This window comes from Actinia tenebrosa, unplaced genomic scaffold (assembly GCF_029948245.1).
Source record: "Actinia tenebrosa isolate PJP-AT-01 unplaced genomic scaffold, QUT_ActTen_1.0 PGA_scaffold7__59_contigs__length_16204524, whole genome shotgun sequence".
NCBI classification, from domain to species: Eukaryota; Metazoa; Cnidaria; class Anthozoa; order Actiniaria; family Actiniidae; genus Actinia; species Actinia tenebrosa.
Window position 1 is genome coordinate 10,231,989 of NW_028292584.1, and position 13,081 is coordinate 10,245,069.

Below are 13,081 nucleotides of genomic sequence, written 5' to 3' on the forward strand. Positions count from 1 at the left end.
AGGCTCTACCTGCGATACCTGGGATATGCCATACTTACTAAAAGTGCGGCAGCGTCGCGAGCTGCAAGCAGTTGTCTGAGTTATTATATATGGCGATGAACAACCCCTACGTAGCTGGAGTAGATTGTGTTTATACGACTTACACAGGCGAGAAAAAATACACCCAAGCATTCTGGGTGATGTCACGGGGATGTCCGTGGATTTGAACTACTCCGGAAAGAAGTTGATATTATGCAGCATTTCTTTGGGGGCCGTTAGCAGTGCGAATATCGGATTTCGTTTCTGTGACGGACAATGGAGTATTACAGCACATGCGCGCGAAGACGAACAACAGGGAGCCTACGCATTTCTCAGTAGAGCCGCCAACGAATAGTTCTGAGAATCTTTCCGTTTGGACTTTCACACATGGTTGCTGATTGCCACGGGAAGGTAAAGCTGCAGATAAGAGTAGATGGACACCGGGAGTGTTTGCATAAATAGCATAGAAAATCAAAGGAATACTGTTATAACCACATGACCATCAGCACTTTGACGGTAATGAGCCTCTAGAAGGGAACTTGTTCCCTGTAATATATGAATCCATACGTGAGGGAAACGCGTTTATACCCACCGCTTAGATGAAGAGGGATATGACAACGGCGCTTGGCATGACGTCGGACTGTGGGTTGAGGTTGGGGGCACTGCATTGGTCATTTTGCACTATTAGCATTATGCAAATACGCATGCGAATGTGGGGTTTAGGCTTGTCGATGAGAATAATAAGCCCCTGCTTCCTTATCGAACTTCAACGAACACCAGGAAAGTTACCCATTTTTCGATGGAGCCCTACACTGGATCCACTGAAGACCTAACGCCAGTGACTTTTTCATATGCTAGCCAATTGTAAATATACTAAGTGCAAGTCACTTCTGATGACGGCAAGTTTGGGATAAAATCGCATAGGTCGCCGGCCCGCTAATGCAGCCTGGAGTCATAAGCCCATTTTCTACCATGAGTGTGTTGCCGCTGGTTCCAAATTACAGGGCGGGTGCTAATACCGTCTTTCATTATCCTCAAAAGCAGGACCACCGTCCGATGAGAAGATTAAGCCTTCATCTTCTTCGGAGGACCACCCCCCAATAGCTACGACTAATATCCAAATGTTTATTCCCTACAAACTTTAACAGTTCTCCGCCGGCCCTAAGTGCCAAGGAAACAAACCGAACCCAGCAGCCCAGGCAAGCCGGCTGCCATCTTTTTTCCCAAGTCCGTCAGCCCATTGCCTAATTTCTTTACGCCCCGCGCCTGTAGCCTTAAGCGCGGCTAAGGATAACTCCTACTACGGTGCTAATAGCGACCGCAATGCCAGGTGGAACGCCATACTTCAAAAGGGCTCTTTTTACCTTTTCCTTGGTAGTAAGCCCCCCGCTCCTTTTCAGGTTTTCCTTTTGCGCCTGTAATTCCGCGACTCTTTCCTGAAAGGGTTTCTACTTCCCTTTGAGGCTGCTTCCACTTTCCTCTCAGTACGAGTTAGGTCCGCAATTATTTCCCTGCTTTTTCGGATATGTTTTTTTTCAGGGTCTTCGATGGCCTGAGTTTTTTGCTGGAGTGCTCTTCTTTAATATTGATTTCAGCAACTAAACTGCCGCCGCTCCACCAAAGAACCCTCCAGGGCGGTTTGTAATTTCCTAGCCTCCTCCTGACTCATGTTTTAGGTCCTGCAGAGCAAGGCGAAAAGAGCCTGTCGAGCTGTATCCCCTTTCATCTAAAGCCTTTTCGGCCTCTCGTTTAATTTGCAGTATGCTTTCGTCTTTAGTTTGGAACCCAGCCGCAACATTGTTTTTTATAGCTTGACTCCCTTTCCTTTAGCGTTTTTCTAACGCCGACCGTTGGGGCATGTGATTTCTTAGGCCTCCTCCAACTCCCCTTTCTGCTTTATACCGATCACGTAAAGCCTGATCTAAGTGTTTCGTCATTTCTTCCATTCTTACGTTTTGTTGACTAAACTTCTTCTCAGCATTAGCAAGTAGTCGACTTTGCTTTTCGTACGCCGCCTCTTTTTCTTCCAGCGCCCTTTGCAGTTCGATAGCGCGCCCCCTTTCCTAGCGCAACCTTTTCATTCAGGGTTTGCAAACCTTTCTAACATGCTCCTAGTAGCACGCTGAAAGCCTCTTAATCTCAAGACGGTCGCCCCTAACGTTGCCCTCCTCATCAAAGAGGTTTTGCGGTTTTGTCCAGCGGTCTTGTCGGGAAATCTTAAGTCTTGGACGCTTATGAGGACTTTGTTTCCCTTTTCCGTGAGCTTTACGTCGTCAGCATCGAAGTTGTCGTAGCGCAGCTCTAGCTCTTGCGTTGCCCACTCTACGGTTTCCCGCGCGGCTGCTTCCGGCTCGCCCATGTTTTTGAAGCTCTATGTGCTCACGCGGAAACGTGTACTCGCGTGCTTTGAGATATCTTAGGGCCCTCGTAGCCCTATCCCTTAGGGAATCGTCGACTTGTTGGTTGGGAAGCAGCGGTTCTTCGTCACCGTCGTTAATGTCAGCCTGACCTTCCTCAGTGGTGGGGTCGAAAATCTGGATCCGTCCTTCTGCTTCCATTATATATGATAAGCTCAAGTTAAACCCCAACGTATTACCTAAGCAGGTTGGCGGACTGAAAGCAGAACGCACCTTTCACCGGGTTACATTCACGCCTTCTAGCGCAAAGCCAGGGGAAACGCTGTACGTAGGCGTACCCCGCCTAACGGATAACCTAGTGTTGGTTCCTGGCACCCCTGGCTTTAAGGTTCGACCTAGCGGTGCAGCCAAGCACCAAGGACAAGCGCTATACCGTCAATAATGTGGGTAGGAACCTCGTCTCTAAGATGAGAATCAAGTTCGCAGGGGAATCCCTCTTGGATTTGAATAGGTACGATTTGTACGCCACGTATAAGGACCTGTGGCTAACAGCCTTTAACCGTGCACAAAAGATAGAGCAGGGAATTGGAAGCGTTATTCTTCGTAAGCTTCGCAGCGATACTAACCCCGCGCCTACGGACTCCAGTGGAGCAACCGCAGTAGCAGACGCGACGAGGGTAAAGACCGCCTATGGTAGTAAGTACGTTATCCCTTTGGATTTCGAAGTAATTACGAACCATGGCGTGTACTACCCCAGGCAGTTATCCGAGTTGCAGTTTGAAGTAACCCTGGCGGACACTACGAACGTCATAGGAGGAATGGACAGCGCAATCAGCGGAGCTGTGGATCCCTATTCTATCGCCAACTTAGAGCTGCAGTACGAGACCGTGTACAGCGAAGAGCTGGCCCGTAGCGCTGGCATGGAATATAGCGCCGGGAAGGCATTCCTTTACGACCACGTAGTGATGTATAAGACGTTCAGCTTCCTGGATAAGACGGATGAGGTTATCAACCAAAGCATTAACCTCCCCCGAAGAAGTCTCACGGGGTTGATGTTGGTGTTTGCCAAACCCTACGAGGCCGGTAAGCGCGACTCCGAGGCCTTTCATAACCCCAACATTACTAACGTCGGCGTGAATATCAACGGCGTTCCAAACAAGGTCTACTCCCAGGGAATAAAACCCGTAGACGTGTACAGGGAGGCAAAGCGCAAGTTTGGCGACCAAATTAGCCCTGAGGAATTCTTTAATGATAAGTACGCGCTGTGGATCGACATGCGCACAACGAACGACGAAGACCTACATGGTCAGGGTTTACGTCTAGTAAACACCCAGGATGGTATAACATTGGAGATCAAGCGCACCAAGAATACCTCCGCGGGCGACGGCGATAAGATAAACTGCTACGTCTTTGTCGTGTCTGACGCGCAACTGAGTGTAGAAATGAATCAGCTAAAAAGCGTTGCGTATTGATTCGCGTTCCTTGAGCCAAGCGAAAGGATAAAAAATATTCCTTACGTATATAATGCTTCGCGTATTCGAAAACAACGAAACCAAACTGCAATGCATAGTGCAAGGCGATAAACTTTACTTCAAAGCGAAGGAGGTGGCGGCGGCGTTGGGCTACGTAAATTCCAGAAAAGCGGCGTCTGATCACGTATCAGAGGAAAACAGGGTAACTTGAAGTCTTTAAAGGGTGTAACTCAGCGTGACACCCTTAACGCACAACCCAATGCCGTGTATTTGACGGAGGAAGGTCTTTACGAATTGATATTCGGATCTGAAAAGGCCGAAGCAAAAAAGTTCAGGAAATGGGTGTTGGGTGACGTTCTACCCACGCTAAGGAAGACAGGTAAATACGATATGGAGAAGCGATTCAATGGTTCAAATCCAATGGCATTTAAGATAGAAACTGAGGCAGACATACACGATAGAACCGTACACAGGGTGCGTAGGTTCTACTCGCACGTAATCATAGTTCCAGGTCTTGGAGAACTGCAGGACACCGCAAGTAAGCGCATTAAAAGCTGGCGGAAAGGCTACCAGGCAGGTCAACCTGATCTGCTGATCCTTAACAACCATAATAAATACAATGGATTATGCATAGAATTGAAGACACCCAAAGGCACCGGCGTATTGTCCGAGAAACAAAAGGTAATGTTGGAACGATATGAAGAAAATGGATATTTAACCATCGTAAGCAATGATTATGATCTACTTTGCAGGGAAATAGACGAATATGTTGCCGGTATTCGCATTCCTTGCCCTTGGTGCATTAAGGCATTCAAAGGTCAAGACACTTTAAGCACGCACCTTAAAATATTTCATAGGTATAATGATTCTTGAACAAACACACTGGCGAGATCTGTCGCAAGGCGTTTCATATCGAATAAAAAACTACGTCGCATTCGAAGACATCGACCGTTTGAGGTTGGTCTTAGAACGCGACGGTCAGGAATACAGCCTTTGGGCGCCTGACTGTGTGAGATACATACTGCAGGGTGAAGAATATACACACCTACGCAGTCATGGTAAGGTAAACGGCCGATGGAAGTTTGACATCGAACGTCGAGCGGAGGATAATCCGTTGTGCGACTAATCCTCTTCATGGGCGGATAAGTAGTCATCTGCTGTGTCTGCCCTCATTTTTTCCGCCATTTCATACGCTGATAAGGTAATAGTCACACCTCCTAGGAACGCTGCGATGTAAGGTAACATTATACCTTAAGTAGATTCCACTCTTTTCTTACCAACAGATAATGATCTAAGGGCTTAGGGCCATCGTAAAGGCAGCACCAAATATGTTGGCCGCTACGTATACAGCCACATCGGTCGCAGATGCCGTCCCAGTGTTCTCGGTTCTCCCATCTTACGCCTTCATAGTCGTCAAAGCATACGAAGTCTTCGTCGATCTCCTTCTTACGTCGCGTGAGCACCCGGCCGGTTTCAAGGGGGCAACATCGCTCTGCTAAATCGCCGTGGGTCTCGCAGACCACATCTGTGAGGTCATAGCGACGGCAGCGGTACTTATGCCAGTTTTCTTCGAAGAGGGGTTCATCGCATCGGCGGCAATGACCTTTAAGGCAGACTCTATGCTCGCGGTGATATCGTAGGGCCTGTACTGTGGACAGTTCCTTACCGCAGCCACCGCAAACAGTGCTGATGGTCTTCTGACAGACTTTCTTGGAAAGATGGTATTGCAGTCGCTGCTTGCTACTAAAAGCTCTATCACATTGCACGCACTTCATTATATATACCTTATTTTTTATTGTTAAATTGTTAAACCCTGTAAGGGGGTTTTAGGATAGGATCTACCTTTTATTGTTATTTTGTTAAGCCCCCATTAAAAGATGAGGCATCATTCTTTCTCATCGTTGAAACCAGCAAAAAGATAATCATGTTAACCATTCTTCGATTACGATGATTTAACAAAATAACAATAAAAAATAGGTCCTTGCTTGAGACCTCTTTGCAGTATTTGGCGAAATAACGATAAAAAATAGGTCCTTACTTGAGACCTCTTTGCAGCATTTAACAAAATAACAATAAAAAAGAAAGACCTATGCTAATTCCTCTTGCTGGGGCTTAGTAAGATCTTCTTTGCGACCTCTTACTCTTCTCGAACGTCGTCTAAAGTCCTTTGTGCTTTAGTATCCGCGGGACACCAATGTCCAACGAAGTCTTCTTCAGAGAATACCTTATTACAGTGACAGCAGCTGTATTTCTTACGAGGCGTCGGAGGGGTAACGATGATGCAGTCAGCAGGTAGTTCGCACGTAATGCAGTCCATATATCTATGGGGGATATCGAATGAAGTCCTTAATGGACTCCTTAGCCCAGCCCGCCATTGTCAAAAGCGCGCCAAACCGTTCTGCACGCTTCAGACCGCACATTTCATCGTACAATTCCTGTACGCGCTCTTTTAACCGGTCTATCTCTTCCCTTTGCATTTCTATGGTGTCTCTTTTATCTTTTGCGTCGGCGGTAATCCTTCTTACTGCGTCCACTGGGTCCATTGTATATATAATGGATCCGAATCATATTCCCTGCAATGCTCTGATAGTAGGACCCACCGGCTGCGGAAAGACCCAGTTCATCGTGGAGCAGCTATTAGGATCCTTTAGATACCGCTTCGACTACATAGTGCTATTGTGCCCCACCTACGTGAATAACCACACCTGGGAAGGCATAGGAGTGAAAGATGACGACTTCTTCGTAGATATCTTAGACCCTAACGAGTTATCCAGCCATTTGAAGTTCTGGCACAAGCAATTCCCTAAAGATACACAGACTTTACTCATATTGGATGACATTGCCTGTGGGGACGACGTAAAAAAGCGCACCTCCGAATTAGTGAAGCTCGCTTTCAGCGGCAGACATGACAACATTAGCGTTTGGTTGCTTTCCCAGCAGCTTACCAGTGTCTCTAAACCCTTTAGGGAAAACATAGGTTCACTTATCGTATTTTATACTCCGAGCCGGAGTGACCTGGAAACCATCTTAAGCGACTACGGCGGTGAGATATCCAAGGAACAGCTGCACGAATACATGCGGCATTTAAAAACGCACCAACATTCCAAAATGATCTTCTCTTTGAGGTTTCCGTATGACGTTAACATATATGGACATTGAGCAGCTCATAGATGAAGTCCCCACACAGTTAGATGAAAGTAACCTCAAGGAACAACTTAACATCCTTGTGTCATCTGGGAAGTGCAAAGAAATGATAGGCAAGGAACTTACCCATGAGCAGGTTAATAAGCTGTCGGAAGAGGAAGTCAAAAAGTTCCATAAGAGGTACGAGGCTGCCCTCGCAAGTAAGACCACAGACGCCGTCGCAGACTCCGCTATCCGACTTGCAACTAAATTGCTTGGACTTGCACTGCCTATAGACGACGTGGAGCAACTGCGGAAGGACATAAGAGATGACTATGTCATATCCCAAGAACTTAAGATAACCTGCGGCTGGTTGTCTTTGAAGTGCGGTAAGTTAATGGCAGTCGCCTCTGCGGCTTTGCACGTAGCTCAGCACGTCGACTTGAAGGAGGTACTAGGTTCCTTCGGAACATCTTGGAAGGACTTCAAGAAGGATAGAGAAGTCGAAAAGGTCTTCCAGGCAGCACTTACTGAGGTACCTGATCAAGTCGCCTCAAGTACCTAGTTAAGTCATTCGTAAGTACTTAGTCAAGTCACCTCAAGTACTTAGTCAAGTCGTTGTCAAGTCATTGTCAAGTCGTTGTCAAGTCGTTGTCAAGTCCTTCAAGTCCTTAGATATAAGATGAGTGGCACCGAAGAACAACCACCCGTAGAAGATACCAAGATTACCAAGGTTAAATCTCCAGGCAGAGTCGCTGCCGGTAAGAAGCTCGCGGAGATGAATAAAAAGAACAAAGCCAAAAAAGAAGAAAAGGCGGAAGAAAAAGAAGAGGAATCCTTCATTAATCCTGGGTACGTCATTGGCGCGTTAGGAGTTGCTATAGCAGCAGGCAGCCTCTACTTACAATGGCGGGCAACGAAGCCAAAAGTAAAGTGGGAGGCCGTGCATGTGCTGCCAACATATCACACACCTGTGGAACCGGCTGTTAGAAAAAGTAAGATCCCTGAAATGGAGTAGATTTATCACCCGCGGCGACCTAGATTTTCCTTCTCGCTTTGTAATATAATGTCGACCGCGTTGTTGAAAACTGTTGAAGAGGCAGCTATCATTACTTCTATTGTTGCGGGTATTGGTTGGGTAGGTAAGAAAGTGCTCAAAGAAGACTTTACTGAAGACCCAAGCAAGAGCTTCGCTAATTTTGCTAAGATGACCGCTGCCGTTGGCGGGGCTATCATGCTAAAGGATTACCTACGAAAGGAAAAGTACCTGCCTACGACGTAAGCTTTGCTTGCGTCTAATATAAATGGTTAGCTTAGTCGCAGGTGGAGTCATTGCAGCTTTAGCATTTACAGGGGCTAATTATGGTGGTCAATATTTAGATAGATTAGTTAGAGGCGACAAAAGTGGTGCCGCCGAAAGAAAGAGACACGACTTAGCGCTGGAGAAATATCAAAGGGACGTTGCAGCTTGGAATGAAAAAAGACAAGCTTACAGGGATTGGTTGGACAAGAACTACCAAGACAAAATGCAGGCAGACAAGAACTTCGAAAACACAGACTACGCCTTCAAACTTTATGCGCAGGCGCATCCCGACTTTAGAATGAGAAAGCCTCAGTTCAAGAATTACTACCAGCCTTCTAAGAAACAAAAAGACAATGAATTGGTCTTTGTAGGAGTCGCAGGGCTGGCGGGAGGCGTGGCCTTGGCGTATCTAATATAATGATCGTCTTTTTGGAAAGCGACAAGAATAACTTTACTACTTATTTGAATCCTCCCATCCGCGCGGAAAGGGTTAGGCTGGTTAGTTGTTCTTTGTACAATTCTTGGTATAATTTGATTAATGGCTTTGTCATCGGAACTTCCGGCACCAAACCAAAAATACCAGATTCCCATTACACCCCTATAACACTGGCTAAGGAGCTAGCAAAGCATGGATATACTCTTACCACAGGATTGCCCCATGAAATGAAGTTCAAGAAAAATAATGGGAGCGCCAATCTAAAGGACAGTTCATTGGTAGAACTCCTGGGCCTTACTAGTACCACGATAAATAGCAGCAGTACATATGATGTGAAATGGAAAGTCGCATCCTCTTATGAAGTCTATTGCGACTTGGTTCATAGTTACAACAATGGAGAAAAGTCTTCTCTTATGTCCAAGTTTCTGCCCAAAGGTAATCCATTTGACCCAGTAGAATACACTCCCATTTCTTTAAGCTATGACTTGTCTAATTTGGTAGAAAGCATAAACATCACCATTAAAGTGGACGGAAAGACGGTGGATTTTAACGGACGCAAGATCAATCTTGTTTTGGAATTCATATAATGGGTCGAACAGAGGACAAACTCAAGAGGATTTACTATGGGCCGGAAGGCTATTGGAGAGGAGCGTCAGCTATCAAGAAACTCGCGACCGCGGCCAGGGTATCAGACGAAACGGCTAAGAAGTGGTTGAAAAAACAAACCCTCTGGCAGGTTTATCTTCCCGCGCCTAAGTACATTCCCAGGCCCAGCTTCACCGTAAATGTCCCCAACGAGGTTCATCAGGCAGATTTGCTTTTCTTACCGCACGATAAGGTGAGAAAGAAGACCTATAGGTACGCTTTGACCGTAGTCGATATCGCAAGCAGATACAAGGACGCCGAACCTATAACCAGCAAGGATTCTGGGGAAGTCGCAGAAGCCCTAGGTAGGGTTTATAAGCGCGTCTTGAAATGGCCTAAGCTGCTGCAAGTGGATGCGGGGACGGAGTTCATGGGCGTGGTTACTAAGACCCTGAAAGACCACGACACTAAGATTAGAAGAGCTAAAGCAGAGTACCACAGGGGTCAGAGCATCGTCGAAAGATTCAATAAGACCTTGGCCGAGCGTCTCTTTGGGTACCAGTATTGGAAAGAGCTGGAAGATCCCTCCAAACGCAACAGGGAATGGACTCAGAGGCTCCCCCAGGTCATCGTGGCTTTGAACAACGAGGCGGCCAGGGCTACGGGAATAAAACCCAAGGATGCCATAAAAAAGAAACACGTGGAACACAAGTCCTACGTCAGAAGTTCGAGGGCGGTCTTCCCCCATGAAAAGAAATTAGGTAATGTCACGGTTCGATATCTCTATGAGCCGGGTGAATTAGAAGGAGGATCCAAAAGAGCTACGGATCCTAATTGGTCTTTGGAAACTTACCAGATCCGAAGTGCGATAGCTAAGAAGGGTCAGCCCATCTTGTATTATCTTCATGATGGTCCCACGCGTGGGTTCGTCAAAGAAGAACTGCTTATCGTGTGATGTCCGAATGCTATCGTATGCACTCCGTCATCACACATCCATCGCTTACCGTCAAATGCAGACAGTGACACCTTCTCCTGCGTGACGTTATGTATCTGATGACCATAGCTGCGCAGGCTGTTCATCTTATGCCGCTGTTCCTTGCGTGTTCGTAATACGTTGAGGTAGGACTCGTGCGTAATGTCCTTCTTAACCACATACTTTTTTACGCCTTTAGCTTTCTTTTCTACGCCGTCTAACTTTAGCACGCTGTACATCTTTGGTTTCAGACCCACGTACTCTACTATGGGTTTTCCTAACATTTCGTCTTTCATCTTCCCAATTACCTTCTTATTCTTCGCAGAGTAAAGGAAGTGCTCCTTCGGGTAACCGCTGGTGTCGTACTCGTCTATGTCGGGGAGGCAGTCTTTGTAAACGTCTTCCGTTTGCACTTCTAGAATTAGGGAGTCGGTGTCTGTGTACAGGAGGCGACAGCGGTCTCCGTACTTTGGCTTAAGCTTATCGTAGTAGAACTCGTACATAAGCAGCTTCGATAGATCCAGCACCGTAAAGCCTGTGTAAACGGGCTTGTTTAGTAAGAGGTTTGCCCTTTTCATGTGAATCACGTAGAAGTTCAGCATTTCTACGTATCTAACGAAGCCTGGCTGTGACACGTATGCTTCTGCTTCCTCTTTGGTGCCGACTATTTTTACGCTTACGCGCTTGCGGATGTTCTCCATTGTCTTTCCGAACACGCTGTTGTTCATCAGTTTGAAGAGATTTTTCTCGAAGTCATTTTTCGCTGCGGTACGCTTTTGCGTGTTAAAGTCAATGTAGGGGCGCATCCAGGGTTCCTGCGTGAATTTTAGGACTCTGTGGATCTTCTCTACGCGCATTCCGTGTCGCACGTAGAACTGCAGGTTGCGGTAATGTACCACATACTTCTTCTTATCCATCAGGTTCATAGTTAGTTTCCTGTACGGTTTGTAACCAGGGCACATTTGCTTTTGCAGCGGACTTAGCTGCTTAAATGGTATCTCTATCGCTTCTGGTGCTAAGGGGAACTCATTGTGTTCGTCGTGCAGGCGCTCTGGGTACTCCAGATCCACTTCTAAAACGTAACCCTTGTCTTCCTCCTTTCCTACCTGCATGTAGAAGTCTATCGGCTTCACTGGATCCCATTCGAAGTCTCTCACAGGTAGGTACTGTGACATTGCCCAACCATAAAGGTTATTAGCATCCAGGTAGTAAATGTATGTGGTTGGTTTCTCTGGGTCGTGCTCTACTAAGGGGTTGTTTGCGCGGGCGTAACGTCGGCTGGGTCCGCATACGCCGCCACGAATACCGTCTTCCATAAACCGATACATGTCGTACTCCGTTAGGAGATCCAACTGCGCATTTGTCTTCTTTAACAAAGCACTCCAGCTGAGCCCAGGAGCCGTGTAGAAATTAGCGGGATCCAATCCGTAATATTCCATAGCCATCTTTCTGAAGCTTTGGAAAACATCTGCGAGCAGCACTACGTCAGACCTTAGGTAGATGTCGTGGTAGTCACCCATGTTCTCACAGGAGTACTTTTCCCACACGTCTAACGCATGCTGGTACTCCTCATCCTTTATACCAGACTCGTTTAGGGTGCTGTAGAAGCGATCTTTGGGTGGTAGGGGTTCTTTGAATCGATCCCAGGAGTCCATGTATTCGTATGGGTAGACTCCTTTCCTTTCCGCGCCGTATTGACTGGAAATGGGAAAGTTGGTGTTATACTTTACGAGGTTTGCTAAGGAGTCCGCCATAAACTGCTGCGAATCTAAGAACTTTAGCTTACCCACAGTTACGGACATGTAGCGCTCTTTGTTGTTGGGTATGCATTTGACGTCGGAGCCGTCTGTTCCTTGTAGTAGCAAATGGGAGTCGTAACCGCGGAGGTTGTGAAAGAACACCGGAATCTCCATTTCTGGGTCTACTTTGAAGTTTATATTGCATTTCCAATGAGCCGCTCCTCTGTATTTACCCGTGATGTGGCAGTGATCTCTAACCTTATCCACATAGAAATCCTCAACAAATGCTTTGTGGCAGTGAATGCAATGCGTGGAGGGCTTTCCCGGCTTCTCACCTTTCTTAGCATACTTCCCGCATTTAAAATGAGCTTCTCCTAGATACTTTCCATCTTCATCCCACGCTTTCTTGGCTCGTCTTCCAAACTGAAGAACCGTATGTTGGCAAATGTGGCATTTTTTTGCCTTGTTAAAAGCCTCCTGGTTCTCTTTGGTAAATTCCATCTTCTTTGGACGTCTTAATTGTTCTCTAATCTCTCCCTCCTCTTCTCGCAATGCTTCTAGAAACTCATTAGCTGCGTTCTTACCTCGGTAAATCACAGGAGGGTTTGCTTTACCATCTGATCTGACTACTATGTAACCAAAGGAGCAGATCTCGTGTAATCCTACCTTATTCGTGGCGCCACGTTTCTGCTCTTCCTTAGTTATCAACGCTTCGAAGTCTGCATATATCACGTAAGGCACTTGCATCTGCTTTTGATGGTCTGCGTATGAAAGCTCTTTGTTGGTGGGCATCTGGATCCGTTGCGCCACTTCTTCGACTCCGCGGCAGATCTCATCGTGTTTCTTTAGGGTATTTAAGGATGTAAATGACAGCAAGCAGCAGTCACAGAAGTACTTTTTGCCTTTGTGCTTAGTATGTCTGTAGAATAGTCTGCTAATGTGTTTAACCCATGAGTAGTGTCCGCCGTGGTAGAATAAATGTACGCGCTCTCCTTTACTTTTTGACAGAACTAGTGGTACTATCGTCTGCTCTCTGACTCCGTAAACGTTAATTGCTAGATCGTTTATTTCCTCA